This window comes from Mauremys reevesii, linkage group 14 (genome assembly GCF_016161935.1).
Source record: "Mauremys reevesii isolate NIE-2019 linkage group 14, ASM1616193v1, whole genome shotgun sequence".
In the NCBI taxonomy this organism is placed as follows: Eukaryota; Metazoa; Chordata; order Testudines; family Geoemydidae; genus Mauremys; species Mauremys reevesii.
Window position 1 is genome coordinate 32,027,462 of NC_052636.1, and position 24,258 is coordinate 32,051,719.

Consider the following 24,258-nt stretch of genomic DNA (forward strand, 5'->3'; position numbering starts at 1 on the left):
AATGTCAGCATCATGTCTTGACGTCATATCTATGCTGTACTCTTTGCAGAACTCTTCCACGAATGTATTAATATCTGGGATCTTTGTAAACAAATGGAGAAGGGGTTGTATTTGTAAAATGAAGACACACTGAATGCCATGTCTACATGACAGGTGCTGGAAAAAACATACACTTACCGGGTAATTCTCTGGGACGTCTGTTGGAAACACTGGTTCTTCAGTAAACATTAGACGAAAAGGTGAAATTTTTGTTGTTGCGTGTGCTTTTGTTCGCAAAGAAAACAAAATGGGATCAAGAAATTGATCCCAGTTAGTCCCACTTTCATCAACCATCTTCCGCAGTGCTCTGTAAAAAAGGGACATTGATTTGATTGCTTAAAAAAAGAAAGTCACATGTACGGTCTTGTTTAAAACAGATCATACATAATAAAAAAGGTGTAATACAGAATGAAAAAGACTTTCCATGTAACAATTCCTTTGGAGATTTTTCTGTGAATTCTATCTTCTAGCATAACACAGTCTACTTGCCATTAGTACTATAATATTCCCAAAAAATCACTTACCTTTTTATGGATCTATTAGCATTCTCAGCCAAGCCATTGGTCTGTGGGTGGTACGGACTGGTGAAGCTACGTTCTATTCCCAATTTTTCACAAAAAAACAAGTTAAACTGAAAGAAAAGAAGTTACACCGTTACCTTGCATATAGGCTTCTGTTGAGGACTGTTCCATTGCATATTTGCCTCTACTTTTATGTTTTTATTAGCAACAGGAATAGACTATCTTTTGATATTTGTTTTTTAAACCAGTAGTTTTGCATTTCTATGTTAGATATGAAGAATAATAATGGTATAGGAATACTGATGGTGACCAACAGCAGTTTGGGAAAAAAATTAATAAAGGATGGTGATTGTTGGAGATCAATGGGTGACCTCATAGTGAGTTTTACTGCATATTACAAATAACCAGAAAAAAAAAGGCCATTACCTTATTATTGAATTCTGAACCAAGATCTGTCAGTATCCGATATGGGCATCCACGTCGAAGAATCACTTTGTGTATGTTCATAGTCACTTCGAATGCTGACTTACTTCTAAGTGGAAAGCCTTCCACCCATCTTGACAGATAATCTATGACTGTCAGTATATACTTGTATCCATCCTTTGTTGTTGGTAATGGTCCTATTAAATCCATTCCCAACAATTCCCAGATCCGCGTGACCTACATACAAGGGTACTAGTTACAGACATACTACACATGTTTATTACTAAATGTTCTCAAAAAACCCGTATGTCATAGGGAGAGTACAGAATGTAATATGGTTACAACAGCCATAGAATCCGAATGAAAGCCCACTTTTAAATGATAAAGGAAAAGAAAGAAAGGGAAAACAAACCAACAGAAGTACAGGAATGGGATATAGAAAACAATACTACAGTAAAGCTGTAGAAGTATCCCCAGCCACTGAGATGTCGCATGACAAGTAATTGCTGCACTATGCTGTACCACTTGTATGCATTGGACTCGTTTCAAAAAGAAACCCTCATTGCATTTCAGAAATAACAATGGATAATGATAAACAATAATGTGTCTTGATCAAAAATTAACCTTTATGCTTTTCAAGGTGGTATCCAGATTTGATTGCTTTCCCTGTTTCTGGCAAGTCAGGCATTGTGCAACCTGGTTTTGATAGAACAAAATGATGACATGAACATTTTGTTATGGAAATAGTATTCCAAAGGAACACAGTTAAGATTTGCCCACCAAATATAATTTTATATTCCTTTTCTTCATTGTGAACTTCTACTTCACTTTTAAATAACATTCCTCAGGATTTCGTTTCATTACTGTACATACCCAATTGGTAATGTCTTTTGTCATCCCTGGCCAATAGTGTTTTGATGTCAGCACGTTCCTCGTTTTGAGTATTCCAAGATGTCCACCCACTGCACTGTCATGAAACATTTCAAAGAGTCGCAGGGCTTCTTTCATGGTATGCACAACGGCCACCTTTCTTCCTTTTGCTGAATGGAACAATTTCCCCTCTGTTGATCATAGAAGACGGAGCACGGAGGATGATTAAGGTTTATCGTGGCCCTGGGCCACAGCAATTGTTCTCCCTGTACCCACCCTGTCCACCCGCAGCAACACCTATGGCCCTGTCCCTTGCGTCCTCTTCACCGGGATCTCAGCCATGTTCCACCTAGGCTCCCCACCATTTTGCCTGCCCCAGAACTCCTTGTCTCATTTCCTAACCACTCGCTCCCACACAGCACTGGGACTGGAGAAGCTCTATTCCTATGTCATGGCTGTACCAGGAACTGAGAGCTCCTCCAGTCCCAGGGCTGCAGTGGGGTTTTGATGCTGCGGTTCTTTAGGGACCAGGAGCAGGGTGCTGTGGATTCTCCTGCCCCACCAGGCATGTATCCTGGAGATGAGGTTGGGCATATGGGCTTCCCCTGCAGCCCTGTGGCTTCTGCCAGGGCTGTGGTGGGGGCAACATGTTTCACTTAATCTGTAACTGGTTACTTGCAAAAAAATTATTAATTATAAGGTGTATGCCTATCAAAGACATCTATGTACACTATGAATCATAATACCTTGAGTACAAGGGGGAAATTTCACTGTATAGCAGGGCTGCGAAGACTGGGGGTGGGACGTGGGGCAATTTGCTCCGGGACGCAGGGGCCCCCATGAGAGGTTTTGTGGCCCCTGGAGCGGGGACCTTCACTCGCTCCGGGTGGCCCCGGGACACTCTCTCAGGGCCTGGGCCACCGGAGCTTCTTCCACTCCTGGTCTTCGCCGCCGTGGGGTCCTTATGCCCCGGAGGAAGGTCCCCCCACCGCCAAAGCGGGACCCGCCGCCAAAGTGCAGCCGTGTCTTTGATGGTAATTCAGCAGCCGGGGGGGAGGGGGTTCTTCTGCTCCGGGACCCGCCGCCGAAGTGCCCTGAAGACCTGCTGAGGGGGCTCCCTGCTGCCGAATTCCCGCAGAAGACCCGGCTGCACTTTGGTGGTGGGTCCCGCTTCGGCGGTAATTCGGCCCCCACCATGGGTCTTCGGGGCACTTTTGAAGTAGGTCCCATAGCGGAAGGACCCTACGCCGACGAATTACCACCGAAGCGTGGGCCTCCGCCGCTGAAGACGCTAGGCCCCTGGAATCCTCTTGGCGGCCCTGGTGTTTAGCTAGAAATTTTTGCTAATTTTACATATAGTGATTGCTGGTGGTGCTTGCAGCAGACTGGATAACATAATTAAGAAATGAAAAAAATTTTTTTTTTTCAAAGTCATAGTCATTTATCACATAACTGTACATCACACTGCATTTGTTGCACCACTGGTATACATTGATTTTCTGGATAATTTAAAGAAAAGTAGAGATACCAATTCCGGGCCCATGAAAGATAATAGTAACACTCGACACAATCCCAGTGTTGGGACATCAGGGCCATCATTACATAGGAAACTTCAGCCTGTAAATGTGTCAGTACTGTATTAAAAAAAAAAGGATTCCTTTCCTTCCAATGAAAAGTTGACAGCATATCGACGCAGGTTCAGTCAGCCAGCTTTATTCATTCCTTCAGGATATCTGCCTGTCTTTAAGTATGCCAAGACATTTGCTATTTTTTCTTCAAAAGACTTCCCTGAGAATCATTTACAAGAGAAAACAGTTACTTAACCACAAACATGGCATATCAATGCATATAAGACTTAAAGTTGAGTTACAAGGTATGAGATGTAGATTGCTGACCTATAAGCAGGGTAAACCAAAATCAACGATGCATCAGTCATAGGCCAAACAGAAGACATACATAAAAAAATGTCAGGCTTGTGCATAATTTTAAAATACTTGTTAATTGGAAATTATGGCCATATTTGCCCAATGCAGAGTGAATGTCATCAGAGATGAAGAGATCACTACAAGATTGTAACCATGTATAGACATATTGACTCAGGACCGTAAATGTGACAGCATAAATATGTCCTTAAAAAAGTAAAACAAGCGGATTTTCTTGAAAGTAAGGGGATCTGGAAACTAAAGAATAAATAATAAACTAATTAACAATATATGGTGATATTCTTATGTCATATAACTAGAAGGAACCTTGAAAGGTTATCAAGTCCAGTCCCTTTCCTTCAGTAGCAGGACAATGTACTGTCCCTGGCAGTTTTTCCCAAGCCACACCTTTTTTTTGGAGCCCTGATCCCTAAATGGTACCCTTACGGACTGTCCTCACAAACCTGGATTTGGCAGGCCAATGCTCAAACCACTGAGCTACCCCTACCCCCGTGGGTACATATGAAAAATTTCTACTTACTTGCCATTATGTTGAGTTAATTTTCTGCTTGGTGCAACTTTTTTTGGAGAAAATACTTTTCTGTAAATCTGAAGATTATGAAAAAGACAATCCTGTAACATACACATATCATTATCACATCATTCCATGGCTGCCCAGAGGATTTAGGGGCCCTGTGACAAAGCAATTTTGGGGTCCCGTTCAATAAAAAAATTGCAATACTATATTCTCGTGGGGGCCCAGGAAAATTGCACCACTTGATCTCCCCCACGGGTGGCCCTTGGAAAAAGAAACCTTCCGCATCGCAGCACAAACCCACTTTAGAGAAAACTTCCTTAGGAGGTATCACTGGTTCTCAGAATCAGGTAATGGTAAAAGGCAGTAAGGCTCATTAAAACGGTTGGACAAATTATTTCCGTCAGTGGGTTTTTTGGATCAAAAACTAGGGGTTTTTAAAACAGCAGAAGAAATTCACGGACAATTTCTGCTTTCCTTCGAAATTTTTTTTTTTTTTTGGTAATAGAAAAGCTGAAAGTAATCAGCCAAAACCTAAATATGGTTTGGGTTTCATAAGTACGTTTCAAAATATTTGATGCTTGCTGTGTTTGATTGTGTTAAGAAACAAAAAGTTCTGCTTGAAAAAAATCAAAAACTTTTGAACCACCTCAGCTTGTGACCAAATGCCTGAGCCCACCCAGTCAGAGGTTTTTTCCAGGTTTCTGATACTCTGCTGGCTTACTTGACTCATATGGGTCTCCATAACTTTGGGCTCATTTAGGGTAGAACATAAGAGCAGCCATACCGGGTCGACCAACAGTCCATCCAGCACAGAATCTTGGCTACCGACAGTGGCCCATGCCAAGTGCACCAGAGGGAGTGAACGTAAGAGGTAATGATCAAGTGATCTCTCTCCTGCCATCCATCTCTACCCTCTGACAAAGAGAGGCTAGGGACACCATTCCTTACCCATCCTGGCTAATAGCCATTTACGGACTTAACCTCTATGCATTTATGTTTTTCCTAGAGACTGGCTCCATGGGGTCCACTACAAACCGGAGACGGTTATGGTGGATTTGTCTTTAGTATAGACTATGTACATACTCCACAAACTGATCATTTGTGCTTGTTCCAGAATCTGGGATAAGCCTATGTTGTGAAAACTGACATGCTTAGAAATGCACATGCATGTGCATGGACACTGGTCGCTAAAATTCAATTAACCCAGGAGTTCTCCAACTGGCGTCGGGACACCTCAGGAGGTCACAAGGTTGTGGGGGGGGGTCACGAGCTGTCAGCCTCCACCTCAAAGCCCGCTTTGCCTCCAGCATTTATAGTAGTGTAAAATATATCAAAAAGTATTTTCAATGTATGGGGTTGGGGGTCACAGTCAGAGGTTTGCTATGTGAAAGGGTTCGCCAGGACAAAAAAAGTTTGAGAGCCACTGAATTAACCCCTCTGAAGCCTCAGGGAATGTAGGGAGGGGGTGTCTCCTGGTAAGGTGGGGAAGAAGGTAGGCGGTGTAGGATATTGCTCTTCTCATGTGATTCCCTCAAGTGGCTAATTTTAAATGAAGCTACCCTCCCCTGAAATTAAATATATACTGTAATTTGGCATTTGAGAAGTGAAAGGGATGGTAGCCCTAATGGAAAAGCTAACAGCTTGGCTCTTCTGCAAGCTTCAAACTGCAAAATGAGCTTTAGGGTAGGGAAGGCTGTGCCTCCCAAACAGCCTGGCCCTGCCCCCATCTGACCCCCACCCACTTCCTGCCCCCCAACTGCCCACCCCACCTCAGAATCACTGAACCCTTCCTGCTTCTTGTCCCCTCACCACCCCCACCTCCCACCACCACCCCATGACCCAAGCCCTGCTCCCTGTCTCCTGATTGACCCACCCCCATCCACCCTCCTGCTGAGTCCTGACAGACACCCCAGAACACCCACAATACAACCCCAAAGTTCCCTGTCCCCTGACTTCACCCCACCTCTGCCCCCCTCCCTGTCCCCAGGACTTCCTACCCCTTAGCCAGCCCCCCCAGCCATAGCCCCTTAAGCCCGGCCAATTACCCCTGGAGCCCCGCTCACACGGAGCCCCAGCGCGTCGTTTCCAACAGTCTCCCTGAATCGCTGCAGCGTGGCTCTTGAGCTACGCCACGCTCAGAGTCACGTGGTAAAGGGTGGGGCTGGGAACGCAGCCCCGCTGGAGCTCGCAGCCCCACCCCCTTACCACGTGTCTCTGAAAAGGGAGGTGGTCAGGCCACACCCAGCTGCAGCTGCTCTGAGGCACTACTGGATCCGCTGAGGCTCCAGAAGAGGGGTGGAGACCTCACACGTTCTCTTGGGGGGGCCCTGCAGAGCCCAGGGCTTGGGCCATATTGCCCCACTTGCACCCCACCTCTGTGTGGCCATGCCTCATTCTCATCAATGCCTTTAGTCAATAATTGTAATATAATTTAAGTAATCAACCCTAACATACTGTTACTTGATTATCTTACCAATTAGATCCCACCATCTAAATTGTTTTAAACCAAGCAAAATTACTTATATGTCAGCCAAAGACACATAAAAAAAAACAGACCATGCACAGAGAAACAATATAGAAATTGGTAGCAATAAAGAAATCACCATGATTACAGGCTTGCAAACCATTTAAGAAATGACTACATTCTGAAGATTCTTTATTATTCATGCAGTTAGCCAGGAAGACCCTTATTATTTGGGTACTTTTAACAGAGTTGCCCATTACTTGGGATATGCTCATTTAGTGTGGTTACTTGTCTTGGTTTTCCTTGATATTTCTCCTCTTCGGGGGGTGGGGGTAAGTTGTGTAAATCTATCAATGTACTGGTTGTGTGCCCACTGGAATGATTCAAACAGCACTTTCAAGCTGACACCCTTATTTGTCCCACAGTTAGCATGTCCCTGTCATCACCCTTACATCATAAGGAGAGCCAAACTAAAAGAAATTATATTCTTAAAGATTAATACCTGTGGTAGAAAAGGAAACAGAGAGATAAAATGAGGGAACTCACCCACTCCAGGAAGCTTGAACTCGTGAGTCTGCATTGTTGTTCTTAACTCAGAATCTTGATTCTGTCAGGAGTAGATGTTGTTACCTAGGGAAGTGGTGGAATCTCCAAGATTTTTAAGCTCAGGCTTCTGAAAGCCCTGGCTGGGATGATTTATGTGGGGATTGGTCCTGCTTTGAGCAGGGGGGTGGACTAGATGACCTCATGAGGTCCCTTCCAACCCTGACATTCTATGATTCTATTCTATGATTCTAAATCAGGCATACTTTGGGTCTATGCACACATGAGAATTCTTAATTGACAGTGAGGAAATGGTTTGGTAGAGAAAATATGGAATTGGTTGATGGGAAAACACTAGATTTCTTTATGGGTAAACTGAGGACTGAAGGAATTTATTTAGGCTAGATAATAGGAACTGATCACCTCTTACTATGGGTGGTGTCCCTTCAGGTGGCTGACAAGTAATTTGTCAGCTTCGGTATTTTGGATATCAGTAAGAGTTTCACTACTAGAAGTCTGTCCTACTGCTATGGGTGTGAATAAGGATAGGGGTGTTGCCTACAGCTTGTCACCAAAGAAGTAGGTATGTCTCGCACCTCCATTAACTGCTTTATGCAAGGTTTTTCTCTGATCAGTTTTGGTTGTGTGGGGGTGCGGGAAAAGACTGGATAATGTGCCCTGGTTGCAAAAGAAGACAGGTATTATCTGTGACCACTGAGTTCATAACAGGATATTGATAATAAAATATTTAACCATATGTTGTGACTACTTACATTAAAGAAATCCATTCACCTTAGTTTAGGAGAGAGAGCACTGATTGACAGAAAGTAATAAGGTGTTGCAGATCCCCATAGTGCAATTGTTTTTTCTTCTCCACTGTCAGTCCAGCTTTCATTTTGGCGAGTTTTGCACAAAGATACATCCAATAATTCTGCAGCCACTGGTCATCAGCCCAAGCCTTCATTGTTGCAGAAGATTTCTGCCCTTGGGAACAATGTAGGGTGAGACCATATAATACACTTACTGAATATTTGTGAATCATCTTCTACACATAAGCAATGATGTGTGCACATGGGACTGTAAGAGCTGGATTCACAGGCAAGAGTAATGCAGCAAAAGGCAATCCTAAAATTTGTAAACAGTTCTGATACTTTACATAGACAAATATGAGATACTCTTTTAAATACTCAAGAGATGTGATGCAGAGTTTGATGGAATATAGGGAAAGTATGTCACTGCATCAAGTCTCCTGTAGCAGTAAATTAACAGCAGGGAAGCAGATTTTTATATTTTTAGTGGCATCCAGAAACGGTCCAAGGGAGTTTTCCTGTTGAAGGGGGATGACAGGGGCCGCAGCTTATATGGGCTCGAGGTGCTTAAGCACCAGTAATCTTCAAGGCTGAGGGCTCTGCTCCACCAATATTTGGAGCGGTGTTTCTCCCCTGCCCCCGCCGCAGAGCTTCCCTGCCTGAAAGAAAACAGCCAGTGCCTCTCTCCTTTCTTTGTGCTGTTTCTGCCTACGGATATAGAGATCAGCGGCTGGCAGCCTCTTGGAGCACCGGGGGAGGGAGAGAGGAGGAGACAGGAGGCACTCAGGTGCTTAGGAGTTCTCTTCCCCGCACGCAGGGGAATAGCAGGGTGGGGAGGCCACACATGATGGCAGCCCCCCACCCCTGTGTGACGAGCTGGGAATGTTCTTAATGTTTTCTCTGAATACTGTGTTGGTGCCTCAGTGTCTCCTATGCCGTTCTAAAGTATGTAGGTGGTGGATCAAGGTATTTGATTGCTACAGAGCAAAGGGCCAGTGCACCTAAATGCCTGGCACTCTGTCTCCTAGCAACTGATGGCCTGGGCCCTCCTCTGCAAAGGTGCCAGCTGAAGGTGTTGGAGACAAAGAGGTCAGGTGACCTCCTGGCCCAGGAAAAGAACTGAGCAGAGAGGAGGGGCTGGAGGGGGTTTGGGAGTCTGGAGCTGGCTGGGGATGATGAGGGAAGTGCATATGGGGATCTGGCTCACTGCCCCCAGAATGGACCCAGCTGTGGGATCTTGTTTGCTGTACCTACAAGCTCTGTTTTAGACTGTGTTCCTGTCACCGAACAAACCTCTGTTTTACTGGCTGGCTGAGAGTCACATCTGACTGCAAACTGGGGGTGCAGGACCCTGTGGCTTTCCCTTGAACACCGCTGGGGTGGGATCACTGTGGGAAGCACATGGAGGGGCAGAGGATGCTGAATGCACTAAGGAGAGACCCAGGAGATGAAGATGTGTGAGGTTCTTGCCCTGAAAAAGTCTGCTCCAAGGGAGAGGAGGCTCCCCAAAGTCCTGACTGGCTTGGTTGGGAGCAGTTCCAGAGCATCGCCCAGGGACTCTGTGCCACCCAATACCCACCGCAGGGGAGGCGAGTGGGCTTTCTGGACCTGAGAGAGTCCCTAGGAGCATGTGCAGTGACTGTGTTGCAGAGTGAGTGTGCTGCGGGGGGAGAGGAGGGATCCCTCCCCTGGAGCTTGCTGCTGCTGATAATGGGGGGGGGGGAGTCCTCTCTGGTCCTAGACCTGGGGCAGCCTGTCTGCATCCCAAGTTACTTATCCCCAGCCCTGCCCCACCCCAGAGCCTGCACCGCCAGCACCCCAAACCTGAGCACCCTCCTGCACTGTGAACCCCTCATCCCCTGCCCCACCCCAGAGCCCTCACCTAAGGGGGAAAAATGTGCAACTGAAATGTGGTGGTCAGTTTGCAGTATCATTGTGTTTAGCACAATACTTGATTATTTTACACCCCTTTAAAGTATATAAGTAGTTGTATACAGGTGTTACAAAGTGGCAATGTTCTTAATGTTTTCTCTGAAGACTGTGTGGGTGCCTCAGTTTCCCATATGCATTTCTCAAGGATCTAGATGGTGGGATAAGGGGGTGTGATTGTTGTAGAGCCCTGGAGGGCCAGTGTGATGCTGTCTGCACAGAGAATGGCCGAAACCCTGTCTCCGGGCACCGGATGGCCTGGGCCACTCTCCTGCAAGCTGCCAATTGAAGGTGTTGGAGAACAAAGAGATCAGATGGCCTCCTAATGCCTGGAAAAGAGAGAGAGGGCAGAGGAGGGAGTGTCAGTGCCTGTGCGGACTTCCGGGAAGCCCATGGTGTGGAAGGGGATGCTGTGATGCTTTGGAACTACTCCATACAAAGCCAGTCAGGACTCTGCGAGACTCCTCTCTCTGAGCGTACTGTCTCCAAGATAAGAAGCTTACACCTTCCTGGGTCTGACCTTGGAGCATTCAGCTCTTTCCACACCGTGCACTTTCTGCAGCGAGTGTGCCCAGGCAGGTCATGGGGCAACCAGCGGTCCCTGCACCCCAACTCTGCAGTCAGACGTGACTCTCAGCCAGCCGGTAAAATAGAAGGTTTGTTAGACAACAGGAACACAGATTAAACAGAGCTTGTAGGTACAGAAAATGACCCCTCAGTCAGGTCCATCTTGGAGGGTGGGGAGCCTAGACCCAAGTTCTGGGCCTCTCCCCATTTCCCCAGCCAGCTCCAAACTGACACTCCCTCCTCTAGCCTTTGTATCTCTTCTGGACAAGGAGGCCACCTGATCTCTTTGTCCCCAACACCTTCAGTTGGCACCTTGCAGGGGAAACTGAGGCATCCACACAGTATTCAGAGAAAACATTAAGAACATTCCCAATTTGGCACAACAGGTGTAACAAAATTTAATATCAGATATTGAAGCAGGCAAGTGCTGCTTCTCACTTTCCACTTTTAAATGACCCTTGTAATCGTGTGTTTCTGATGCGTTGTAGCTTAATTTTATATCGGCTTACAGAGCGAGAGCGGGGAGATAGACCACCATTTTGGGCACCACCAAAAATTATACAAACCTGCCGCCTATGGGATTACAGTCAGTATCGACTTTTCAATGGTGCCATGGCACCAGGGCCACCCTGCATCTCACTGCAGACACAGTGCTCAGAATTAAGCAATGTTCTCAAGGCTATTGTACTCAGTACTAGTTTTCAGTTGGCAGCTACATGCTTCAGCCAGGCCACTTTCTCACTAGGCTATATCCTGAATATTGTGACTGGGAATGAGGCGGGGGCGGGGAGTGTAGCAGATGCAAATTCGAGGTGAATATTATCTTGTCAATACTGTCCTGGGTTTATGATGCTTTATGCCATGGACTGAAGCAAAGTGGCTGGTGAATAACCAGGAATCTGGTTAATAATTATCTAAATTCAGCTTTCTTCTTTCTCTCTCTGTGAATTATCACTACTTCAAAATAGTGTGCAAGTTGACTGGATAATGGTAATAGAATAATCTCTTGTTAAAACATTGTAAACCATACTACCTGGTTTTTATATTAAACACCTACTATACATAATACAATAAATCTGACAAACAAAACCTAGGAAAATTTTATTCTTTCTATGTCTTATTTACAGTTTTACAGTAATCTCTTGCTTCAGAATGCCTCAAGGGTCACCCATACAGTTTGCAATAGGAATCAACATGTGGCTTGGCAGCTGACTCTTGACTGATTCCTGAACAGCTGGTAACTCAATATTAATCTGACATAGATACTATATGCAGAAGCACAACTCTGTATATATGGGGAGGGGGTGATTATTGACCTTTCTGCATATGTAATAATAGTTTTTGGTGTTTGTAAGACAAGGCATAATAATGAACTTTGTAAAAGTTCCTGTTTGGTGAGAGATGTTACTTATACCTAAATTCACTCCCTTCCCACACCCAGCCCTATGCATGCTGGCTAGGGAATATCACTACTGTAGTGTCAGCTTTTAAGAGAGCTTCACATGCAGAGCCGTCAGTAGGGATTTTTGGCACATAAGGCAAGGAACAGAGGCAGCATGTCCGGCTCTTCCCTATTAGAGGGAAGGATCCACCGACGAATTTCTGCAAAAGAGCCGTATGCGCTGCCCCTCTCCATTGAAGACGAACAGCGGCACTTTGGCAACGAGTACCACAGTCCCTCTCAGAGGGAAGGACTTGCTGCCGAATTGCCGCTGAAGGAGAGACTTTCTGAGCCCCTCACTTTCCGTGCCCGAGGCAAATGCCTCACTCGCCTTGCCCTCGTTACGGCAATGTTCACATGCACCACTTCTAGTATTACGGTAAGTTAAAACAAGCTACAGTACATTGGGACATTAATGCTCTATTACAGTATTTGCAGTAGCATATTAAAAGCTATAACACTGAACAGACTAGTTAGGGCCGGCTGTAGAAGTTTGGGGCCCACCCAATTCAAACATTTTCATGGCCCCAGCAGGGATGACTTTAAAAAAAAGGAAAAAAAGGTGGGGAAAAAAAGCCTTTCCTTTCTTAGCAACCGGTTCCCTATGAAAAGTTCTGATTTAAGGGATGTGCCAGAATATGTATTTCTGGTACCAATAGGGTTACTATATTTCCAGATTTAAAAATTCCTCCCGAACAGGAATTTAAAAACCAAAAAGTCTGACATGTCCAGGAAAATATGGCTGTATGTTAACACTACCTACAGTTCTTTTTTAAAAAGATGGGCCTGAACTAGAAATGAACTCCGCTTCACATGTGTGGGTCCCCGCCAGGGGCGGCTCTAGAAATCAGGCTGCCCCAAGCAGCGCGGTGCGCTGCGCCGCCCTTCCCCGGTCCCGCGGCGGGTCCCCTCTTCCCGCGGCTCCGGTTGAGCTCCCGCAGGCCTGCCTGCGGCAGGTCCACCGGAGCCCGGGACGAGTGGACCTGCCGCAGGCATGACTGCGGCAGGTCCGCTCGTCCCGGGCTCCGGTGGACCGGCCGCAGGCAGGCCTGCAGCCCGGCCACCGGAGCCAAATGCCGCCCCCCCGGGAAAGGGCCGCCCCACGTGCCTGCTTGGCGCGCTGGGGTATAGAGCCGCCCCTGGTCCCCGCCACTCCCTGGGAGTGTGCTAGGGTGACCAGATGTCCCGATTTTATAGAGACAATCCCAATCTTGGGGTCTTTTTCTTATATAGGATCCTATTAACCTCCACCCCATCCTGATTTTTCACACTTGCTGTCTGGTCACCCTAGGGTGTGCACATGTGTGTGGGTACCAGCTGCTCTCTTCTCCCATCATTGAAGCAGGTATGCAGGGTTACTGCCCAGGGAATTGCAGGGCACCAGTGGACATGGGGCTGGCTGCAGGCAGGGCAAGGGGTGCAGCAATGGCTGGAGACTGGGGGGGGGGGGGGGGGCTGGGGGGGGCTGGCTGGCTTCAAGCAGGGCCATAGGGGGGTGTGGCATAGATTGGCAGTGCGGCATAGATTGGCAGTGCTGAAGACAGAGGAGTGCAGGAATGGCTGGCTTCAGGCAGGGGGGGTGCAGCAGGGGTTGGCTGGAGACAGGGCAGGGGGTGCAGGTACAGGGGGTACAGACCACCCGGTATGGTAAGTGCTCCCTCCTCCTCCTCCCTCCCCCACCAGAGTAACAGCAGCCACCTGGGGCTCCCCTGCTTCCACAGCCCTGGCCATGTACACAGCTGCCGGAGCCCTGGGGGAGCGGCGAGGCTCCAGTGGCTATTTAAAGGGCTAGGGCAATAGAAGCAACGGGGGCGATGGACTTTTTAAGTAGCCCACAGATCCCAACAGCCCTACCCCATGGCTCCAGCAGTGTGGCAGTGGTGGCAATTTAAAGGGCACCCAGGCCCTTTAAATTGTCCCCTGGAGAAGCCGGGCCACCCCGGTACAGTGCACTGACTCTTGCCAATACACCGAACCAGGGCTTGGGCACGGGACCCTCTTAGGGGCAGGGCCCGATTCAGGGGAATTAGTTGAATTAGCCTAAAGCCGGCCCTGCCAGTATATCCAGGACATTAGTAGCACACTTTTCCCCCACCAATACCTAGTAGTTGCACTGTCATCTCCCATAGCTACTTAGGTTGCAGCTTTATTGTTAAACCTAAATTGGGAAGAAAGACGACTGATTCAGAACTTCTTTAATGGTTACTTTATCGCTAAAGGGTGTAGTGGGGTGTAGACTTGGAGAGAGGAAGGTTTCTATGATGTAGGCAAGATCAAGTATTTTATCCAAAACCAGAATACGAATGGCGCTGGTCTTCTGGGTGTCTGACCTTGAGCTATTGTCAAAAGTTTGAGGGTGACTCGTCTCCTTCCTCATATTTTGGTTGAGGATTCCATTGATAAAGGGATTGGCCTCAAAGACCTGGTTGTAGGACTCTGCCACGGTGTAGTTTTCATCTTGGATTGCCTGGTCCTAATTATAGTAAAGCATGCACTTTAGTCTTTGTAATCATCTGTTATAACTCTGTTGCTTTTTATGAAGACAGAAGTAAAAGAAAAGTAGCTGCAATATTTTCATACTAAACTAATGCTGAAAATGTACATAATTTCAATCAGACTCCTAATCTTAATTTTTGGTTAATTTTCTTATGGATTTATTTATTATGGTGGGAAACTGCTATAGGGAAGTACACTTCTCCTATATAGGTCATAAGGATCCTATCTGTCTGAAACTGGCTGCTCTTTCTTTCTTTGATCTGCAGAGTGACTGATGCTTTTCAGACATCAGTTGTGGGTACAGAAGGGTTTCATTGCATCTTCTCTCTTGGCACCAGCTACTGTTCTCCCTTCTTGTTGTATTGATAGTGGGTGTGTGTGTCTCTCCTTTCTTTAAAATCATATATGCTAGGGACAGTCTTGTCCTCTTCTCCTCTCCTGATGTCAGTGTAGATGCAGGCAGTGCAAAATGTACTACAGTCATATAGTATCTCAAATGCAAAGCTGCATTTCAGTGATCTGAGGTTTGAAGAACAATGTGGAACTAGCTGTTTTACGGGATGTCTCGATTTCATTCCTGTAGTAACATAACTGGTGATAGGAAAGCAGGGAGAGAGAGAGGTGTGTGCTCAGCAGGGCTGCTGGCCACGGGGCCAATGGATGTGGGTGGGCTGGGTGGGATCTCGGGAGTCACGTCTCAGGGATCTGCCCCACTCCCCAGCACTGCTCCAGCTCTGAGCTGTCTCCACTGCCTGGGACCTGTGTGGCCCCACCTGCCTCCCGGGGGAAGAGCCACCTGGGACTGGTGCAGAGGCTGGGCCAGTCTCAGCCACTCACAGGGGACAGTCGGGGAGGGGGGAGGCTCAGCTGGGTCCTGAGGGAGCCTGGCCCGGGTAGGCTCTGCTCCTGCTCCAGCCTGGCTGCTTCCACCACTCCCAAGGGGCCGGAGTTCTCCTGCCCCAGGACCAGCTCTGGCTGCGCTGCCAGCTCAGCCTGGCAGACACAGTCACCTCCCATCAGGGCCGGCTACTGTGGCTGGGGGTTAGGGTGTAGGTCTCTAGTGGGTCTGGGGGGTGCTGGGCACTGTGGGGTGGGAAGATGTGTGTGTGTTGGGGGGCTGTCAGGGGGGTCGAGCTGGGTGTGTGTGGTGGGGGGGGTGGGGGGTCTGGACCGCGTGGGTCTGGCCGCTCCCGGTTTGTAAACAGGGCCCTTGTACTGGGCTGGGTGGAGTTGGGCTGTCCCTGCCGTGCCATGACTCATCATCCATTGCCCCGCGAGCCCTCGCTCTGAGGACTTTGCCCCTGCCCCATGTCCCCATTTCCCCAGGGGACCCACAAATATGTTTAGCACCGGGCCCACAAAGGTTAATCCAGCCCTGTTTGGGGTGCAGGATCTGGAAGGAGTTGGGCAGGGGTTGCAGGCTATCGGGAGGTTGAGTGAGGGGTGCAGGCTCTGAGCTGGGGCAGGGATGGGGTGCAGGGAGTGCGGACACGCGGGCTCTGGGAGGAGTTGGGGCGGGAGGGTTGCAGGCTATGGGGAGGTTGAGTGAGGGTGCAGGCTCTGAGCTGGGGCAGGGATTGGGGTGCGGACACGCGGGGCTCGGGGGAGTTGGGGCGGGAGGTTGCAGGCTATGGGGAGGTTGTGTGAGGGGGGCAGACTCTGAGCTGGGGCAGGGGATTGGGGTGCGGACACGCGGGCTCGGGGAGTTGGGGCGGGGGGTGCAGGCTATGGGGAGGTTGAGTGAGGGGGCAGGCTCTGAGCTGGGGCAGGGGATGGGGTGCAGGGGTGCTGACACACGGGCTCTGGGAGGGAGTTGGGGGCAGGAGGTGCAGGCTATGGGGAGGTTGAGTGAGGGGGCAGGCTCTGAGCTGGGGCAGGGATGGGGTGCAGGGGCGGACACGCGGGCTCTGGGGAGTTGGGGGCAGGAGGGTGCAGGCTATGGGGAGGTTGAGTGAGGGGGCAGGCTCTGAGCTGGGGCAGGGATGGGGTGCAGGGGGTGCGGACACGCGGACTGGGGAGTTGGCAGCTCGGCGCTGCACCAGGAAGGGGCTGCGGGGTTTCACACGGACACAGACACTTTCCCACAGTCCCGGGGCGGGAGGCAGAGCCGGGGGCGGGGTCTGGCCGGTGTGTCCCGCCCGCGGGCTCCGGGCCGGCGCTGGGGCCGCCCCGCCGCGCGGGCACCGACGGCGGGGCGCGGGGGGGTGGGGGCGCGCACCGGGGGGGGGGGGGGCGGTGCCTGGAGCCCCGGGAACCCGCCCCCCCCCCGGGCTGACCCGCGGCAGAACCGAGACAGCCGGTGCCCCCCCCGCCCGGCCCCCCCGGATCTGCGCGCGCAGCGGGGGGCTCGGCCCGAGGGGCCCCTGGTCCCCAAACGGGGTTTGTCCCGCACAGGGTCTGGCAGCGGCTCCCCCATTTCCCCGGCCCCCTGCAGCAGCTCGACCCCCAGTGAATTTCTGCCCCGCTCAGCCCCTGGCAGCCCTCCCCGCTGCGATTCGCCCCCCGGGGCTTTTCACCCCCCCGCGGAGCGGGCAGCGAAGCGCCGGGAGCGGTGAGGGCAGAGAGCGGGCAGCGGCCACAGCGGCGGTTACTGCGCAGGCTCCGTGCGGCTGCGCATGCTCAGTGCAGCCCAAGCAGCGAGTCCAGAGCGGGGGCTGTTTCTGTCGTTACACCGGCCCCGTCACGTGACTCCTCCCCGTCCCCCGCAGGGCGCGTCACTTCCGGCCGCTGCGGGGGGAGGCTCCGGGCGCGCGGCAGAACCGGTAAGAGCCGAGCGGGGCGCGGGGAACAGACACCTGGGCCCGAGACCCCCCCCCGCCCTGGGCCGGGCCGGGAGCTGGGGCGGGGCGGGGGGTCCCAGTGCGGCCCCGTAGCGGTGGGGAAGGGAAGGTGAGTGTGTGTCCGTGTCTCGCACCTGCCCCTCCCCACTGCCGCCCTCCCCGGGCTCCTGCGGCCCGTGTGATGGGGGGGAACCGGCACTGCCCGCGTGCGCTGGAGCGTCCCGTACCAGCCCCCCCCGGGGGCCTCTCCCCCCGCCCTGCCCCCCGCGCTGGGGGTTTCTCTCCCCGCTGCCGGGGGCGGAGTCTGTGACCCGTTTTCCCCAACGCTCAGACCCGGATATAAAACATCCCAACCCCGCCCCGTTCTCCCGCCTTCGCTGCTGCCGCCGGACTGGGCCGAGCGCGGGGCCCCGCCCCGGTAACGGGACTGCGCGAGCCACCGCCCGGATTGACCTTGTGCCCGGGTCCCGCGGGACGGCGCCGCTCCCCCCCCCCCGCGGCACACCCGGGTGGGAACCGCTCAGATCTTATCCCTGATCAACACCTGCCCCGAATTGCCTGACGTTATGTTGTGGTGGGTTTTATTCTGTGTGATTTGAGGAAATCAGTAACTTTTTATTAATGCAAATGACACTCAGCAATAAGAGAACTTTTCTTCTGAAGTATTGTGAGCATCACACACCAGTAACACTCAGAGAGAGGTCAGGAATCAGAGCACAGTAGCCCTGTAGGAAAAATAATTCTGGAACAGGCACCTTTTATAAGCAAGATATTTTACTTACAATTGGGCTTTAATTTGTGTGGAAAGAAATACTTTAGGCAGCACAAAGGAGAGTTACAAAAATGTATTACTCTTCATTGGCTCGACACACAATATCCTCCCCAAAATTCACCTCAGGAGTGTTGATTGGAACTCGTGTAGATGAATTAATTTTCTTGTTATCAGTTGCTTACCTTGTGACATGTATTCTCTGCAAATCTCAAAGATTCATATAAAATACCCTAAAAATTTGCCCCACTTTCTCTCAACTTGTCTATTTCTAAGTGACTATGCCCTGAGTTTTTCCTTGTCTCTATTTATAAATTACTAAAAAAAATAAATCTCAGATTTACACCTTTTCTCAGATTCTTGACTATGGATACAAAATGTGTCCTTATGTTGTCCATTTCCTCTTTATTCGTTTATCAAATATTGATGTGAAATGCACTCAGATTTTACCTCATATCAACAACTGATATAAAATCCCTCTGATGTTCCACTTTCCTTTCACTAATTTACAAAAATGGATCCAAAAATCCCTCTGATTTCCACCCTTTTTTTTTCATTTCTGAACACTGATCTCAAATCTCAGGTTTTCCCTCTTTCTATGTCATCATCAAATGTCAATTAAAAATCCTCTCCGGTTTGGGGCTGTTCCCCATGTCTCTAAATCCCAGCAACTTCTTCATTGGAGGAACCTGTTGCCCTGAGTCATTCTCCATCCTGGTTGTTGCAGGGGTTAAATTGCCCAGAGATCATCTTTCCAGTCTCCTTTGAGAATCATTTCTTCCTCCTTTATCTCTGTTAAAATGTTTGCCGAAGAAAGAGACCAGACACACGTTTAATACCCATCAAATTCAGAGGCCACCCCATGTTTGGGGATCAGTGGTTCCCAGCTGATAACAGGAGAGTTGGCTGAATCCTTTTCCCCAGCTGGCACGGGATGAGGAGGTCTCTCTGAGTGCAGTGTGGGTCCAGAAGTTTCCCAAATCCCATGACAAATGCTCTTCAGGAGGGGTTGCTTCCTGCAGTGCTAAGATGTAGCCACCTTGGGGTTGGATCCATGGTGGCCATTATTTGCTAGTGACAGGCCATGGAAGTTTCTTACCTTTCTTGCCCTCCAGGCCTTCCATTCTCCTGTTAAAGAAGCATCCCCCAGGGCTCCCTCTGTCTGTGCGACTGGCCAGCAGGAGGCGGTGATAACTTTCTATCCACTTATCAGACACTGTGAGGTAACCCTGTTGCTCTGGGGGCAAGGGCTGTCTGTATGAGGAGATTGCAGCTGGATATGAAGATGCATTGTGGTGGGGGGAGGTGTTTGGGTGGCTGGGCAGGGGGTACCCTAGTCAGGTTGGTGGGTTCTGGAGGTTTGGGGTTTTGAGGGGTTGTTGTGATGTGCCCAGCTCTGAGGCTATGGGTCATGAAGGTGGGTATCGCTGGGGGCCTGTTGGCTTCAGAACAGGGGGAGGGGGGTGTCTCTGGGGAGGCGGGACAGGAAGTTAGAGGGAGCCTGGTGCTGTGCCAGGGGCTCTGTCTGGGCTTCCCCCACAGACTCCTGGGATCGCTGCCGTGCCCAGTGCACAGAGTGTGTGTGGGAGAATCCCCGGCGCTAGGCCAAGGGGTGCCCCTGTAAAGCATCAGGGGATCCCGCAGGGGGGCGGAGGGGGTGCCAGGCAAAGAGCAGGGCAGATCCTGCTGGAGGGGGGGGGGGATCCTAGGCAGGCAGTCCCTGGCTGCTGGGGGCTCTTGGTGGGGAGAACCCTTTGGGATTCCCAACCTGACAGTCATGGTCTGGTGGGGCTTCCCTGGCCGGTGGGGCTTTGAGGGGTAGCTGAGGTCCCTGGCTGGTGACTCTGGGGGCTGCGTCCCAGGGAATATCTGCTGGGCCCCTGGCTGTGGGAACTTCTACTAACCATGATCCTTCTCTCTGATCAACTTGGGCCAGAGTCCTGGCTCCAAGCACTGCCGGGCATTCCCCAGTCACAGGCCCTGTCACTGTGATAACTTTCTGTCCACTTATCAGTCACTGTTCGTGTGAAATCACAGATTTTGCTTTTCTCCTCTTTTGAAAACTGCAGGAACTTTTAGTTCCGTTTGGAAAATTTGTGCCCCCCAGTCCTTGTCCTAGATCTGGGGGATGAGGGTGGAGGGAAGGGGGTCAGCACTGCCGCACAATGGTCTCTTCCACAGCGTTCTGGACTCATTCTTTCTGAACTCTGGTTTCATTGAGACCAATGTTAATCCAGAGTCACTGTATGGAAAGACAAGGAGTGACTCCGGATCGACAGTGGGGCAAATGAGATCAGCAATTCTCCCTGTGAGGAGGGGCTCTCATTAGCTGCTCTCCCCAGAGACCTAAAGGAGGGAAGCTGCTCAAACGCTCTGTCCCTCTCTGCTCAGGATACTGGGGTTCAGCTTCCTGGGTCAGACGCTGCAGCCTCCATTGTGATCGGGAGACCAGGCTTAGCAGCTGCTGCTCCCAGCGGGGTTCTGTGCTGGGAAGTGACCTGGATTAAAGCTTCTTCTCTGCCTGGCCCAGGGGATGACTTTCTCCAGCTGGTCCTAGCCCCCTAGGGCAGCCCTGGGCCCTGTTAATACTAAATTCTGAACCAGACATTCCAAGTAACTGAAAGAAACAAAGGGAAAATGCTGGGGTCTGGCCTTAAAATGACTCTACACAAACAGACCCCCCCTCATTTCTCGTCCAATTAACAATTGCAGGAGCAAATCCAGCCATGGGGGAGCAAACTACCCAGGAATGGGACTTTCCTACCAGACGGGCAGGGAGAGGGGAAAAGGAGATAGAAGGAGAAAGAAAGACTGAAAGGGGCTGTGTGAGAGAAGAGTTTGGAGAGAGATTTCCAGATCTCTAATCTGCCCAGACAGATGTATTGCTGCACCCTGGGTAGAGTCACTTTCCTGTGGAAAAGATGAGAATCAGACAGAGGAAAATCCAGTTCCTGAGTCCATATCCCTCCTGCTGGGGTGTGGCTGCCGTGGGGTGAGTGTCTGAGGGGATCCCCCACAGTGACTCCTTTGGTTCTGCTTTTTTCTAGCCTTGTGTTCAGAGACTTTGTTACGGGGTGAGGGGAGGGAGAAGGGAGGTTAAAAATGTCACTGTGGGCTTAGCCTGGCAGGAGAGGCCAGGTCTACACTGTACAAAGAGATCAAGCCTTTCTCAGCATGGCAGACTCTAGGGTGTCTGTCTGCAGGGAAAGGGCCTGGGGGAATCATGCTGTGAAATGAGTTAAAGCCTGTTCTGAAACCTTCACAACTGCCCTTCTCGCCCTGCCAGGCTGCGGAATAACGTCCATGTTTCGCTCCAGTTCATCCCGTCCTCTCGTTGGACAGGGGAGAGAAATGGCTGCAGAGGAGCCAGTTCAGGTAGGTATTATCAGGGGGTTGCTGGTGGGTTCCTCCAGGGGGGGGAGAGGGACAGCAAATACGTGGGAGATGGGAAGGTTTGCACAGGCTGGTTTGGAGGTTGCAGTCTGGTTTGCAGGAAATGCACAGGGTGGAGAAAGGGAGGAGGACAGGGGTGTGCTAAACCTGCTGGGAGTTATTTAATAAGTGCCCTAGATTCTAGGAACAGACCTATGAGGTTCGGCAATGGAAATGCTCTAGTTTGTGGAGCAGAAAATAACCCAGCTGCATGGGGCTGGGAAAACTGACCAGACTCCTAGTGCTGGAGCCCGACCTGACTAACCAGCAGCTGCTGTGAGATATGAAGGGGGCACCCACCAGTGAGGCTTAGGGGAGCTTCCCCTCCCTTCACATCCAGCTCTTCAGAATGGGGAGGTTGTTGGGCTTCCTACCAGGGAGGTGTCCCTGGACCCAGCTAGGGGCTCCATCTCCTGAATCAGTCTGTGGCTAGTAGGTGTGTGATGGATCTGCTGGGAGAGAGGAGGGGCTCTCGCTTCATCCCCTCCCCCTGGTGTTTCCTGGATGCTCTGAGCAGGGTGGGGGTGAGACTCTGACTGCAATCCACCCAGAGTTTCTGATTGGCTCCTGTTCCCCATGTATAGGGGGGCTGTGAGTGGGGCAGCAGGTACTGAGTGTTGGACTCTCGCTCTTTCAGGGGCCGGTGACCTTCGAGGAGGTGGCTGTGTATTTCACCAGGGAACAGTGGGCTCTGCTGGACCCCACTCAGAGAGCCCTCTACAGGGATGTCATGCAGGAGAACTATGAGAATGTGACCTCGCTGGGTAAGGGTTCCTGTCCCCTCTGTTCTTGGGAGGGGAAAAGAAGAGATATGATTCACGCCAGCCCCACAATGCCACCTCTACTCTGTCCTGTTTTAGCATCACCCCAATATGCCAGTGACACACAAGCTACCAGAGACCCTCCCCTGCTGTAGAACACTTTGGGAACAGAGCACAGGAGCCGTATCGCACAGTGTCAAATATCTCCTGTTTGCTCAATTAAAATTGAGGGTTCGTGCAGCAGAATCAGCAGAAGCTTCCTACCCTGAACTCTCAAACCCTGAGCCTTCTCCACCCAGACCACAATAATGCTTAGGGTGTAACAAGCAGGCCCCTGGAGTCAGAGCTGCTGGTCCATGGTCACTTATCACACAGACACTCCGTGCGTCCTAGAATGCTGGCTGGGGGTACCCAGAGAAGGAAGCTCAGTGGCGGATTTAGCGTTAGTGGGGCCCTGTGCTCAACTCCATTTTAGGGGTCCCTCCTTGGGACATGAGAGAATGTTCTTTTTGTTGCTTATTTCCTTCCCACCCCCATTTTTCATTCTTTTTTCCTTCCTCCTCCTCCTCCTATAAGTAATAGGAAATAAATGAAAATAAAGTGAGGTACCTTGATTGTTTTTGTCATCTAACCGATTTTTCCACAGACCACTTGAAAATCGCTGAGAGTCTTGGTGCACCACTTAATGATCTTTCCATATATTGTTTGTGCCGTTAGCTAACTATTTTAAAGTGCTTTGGATAAGAGCCCTTTATTAAAAATTAAAAATGTTGGAGTGCAGGGTCTGGCCAGGAGTTAGGGTGTGGGAGGGGGCTGAGGGTTGGGGTGTGGAGCAGCTCCTGTTTCATGCGAGCAATGCAGGTGGGGATGTGGGGGGGGCCGGAGTCTGGGTGGGCAGGAGGCTGTGGGGGTGGGGTGCTGGAGTCAGGGCTGGGGGTGCAGGGTCTGGGAGGGAGTTAGGGTGCAGGAGCAGCTGGAGATCGGGGTACAGGTTCTGGCCAGATTTTAGGATGCAGGAGGGGGCTCAGGGTTGGGGCAGGAGGTTGGGGTGTGAAGTGCTTACCTGGGGCAGCTCACAGTGGGTGTGAGGGGTGCAGCTGGCAAGGTCGCGGGGGGGGTGCCGGAGCTCCCATTTGGTGCTCAGGGTGCGGTTGAGGATGTGGGGGGTGTGTGCAGGAGTCAGAGCATGGGGTGTGAGGGCTCGTTATGTGGGAGGGGATGCAGGAGTCAAGTCTCGGGGCTGGGAGGGTGGGCTGGGGTACTGGGGGTGCTCCCAGCCCCCTACCCTGAGTGGCTCAAGCAGGGGCTGCGGGGTATGTGATAGGGGAGTGCTTTGTAAAGCAGTGAGCAAGTGACCAGGGAGCTTTTCAAACAGGGCTGCTAATGGGGAGTTTCGTGAGGGAGTTTGGAAGGGGAGTAGGAAGCGGCGAGGTACTCTTGCCATTCTTCAAACATTTAAGCTATAATACAAACTTCTTGATTGAAACAAAAACCCTGTTAACCTAGGTAGCTGTAAGAGAGAATGCAGGCAGAAGCCCAGCAGCAGAGTTGGGGCTATCCTGTTTATTGCTCTCAATGTACAGTCAACTTGTGGAACTCCTTACCTGAGGAGGTTGTGAAGGCTAGGACTATAACAATGTTTAAAAGGGGACTGGATAAATTCATGGTGGCTAAGTCCATAAATGGCTATTAGCCAGAATGGGTAAGAATGGTGTCCCTAGCCTCTGTTTGTCAGAGGATGGAGATGGATGGCAGGAGAGAGATCACTTGATCATTGCCTGTTAGATTCACTCCCTCTGGGGCACCTGGCATTGGCCACTGTCGGTAGACAGATACTGGGCTAGATGGACATTTGGTCTGACCCGGTACAGCCGTTCTTATGTTCTTATTAATGTAGCATGTATGATTACCTGCCCTGTGGGCGGGTGGCTTACGTGTGCATTCGGTGCAAGGA

At 50.5% G+C, this 24,258-nt stretch overlaps 2 long non-coding RNA genes across 2 annotated transcripts; both read right to left on the reverse strand.

The window, feature by feature from the left end:
* Nucleotides 1-1,109: 1,109 nt before the first annotated feature.
* On the reverse strand, nucleotides 1,110-2,111 carry LOC120381636. Its single transcript, XR_005588112.1, has 3 exons — nucleotides 1,857-2,111; nucleotides 1,608-1,679; nucleotides 1,110-1,220 (listed from the first exon to the last, which is right to left on the reverse strand). It is a non-coding gene; the product is annotated as an uncharacterized LOC120381636 (long non-coding RNA).
* A 1,223-nt stretch (nucleotides 2,112-3,334) lies between these two features.
* LOC120381631 lies at nucleotides 3,335-7,398 on the reverse strand. The gene is made up of 3 exons (XR_005588109.1): nucleotides 7,324-7,398; nucleotides 4,317-4,384; nucleotides 3,335-3,641 (listed from the first exon to the last, which is right to left on the reverse strand). It is a non-coding gene; the product is annotated as an uncharacterized LOC120381631 (long non-coding RNA).
* Nucleotides 7,399-24,258: the final 16,860 nt, after the last annotated feature.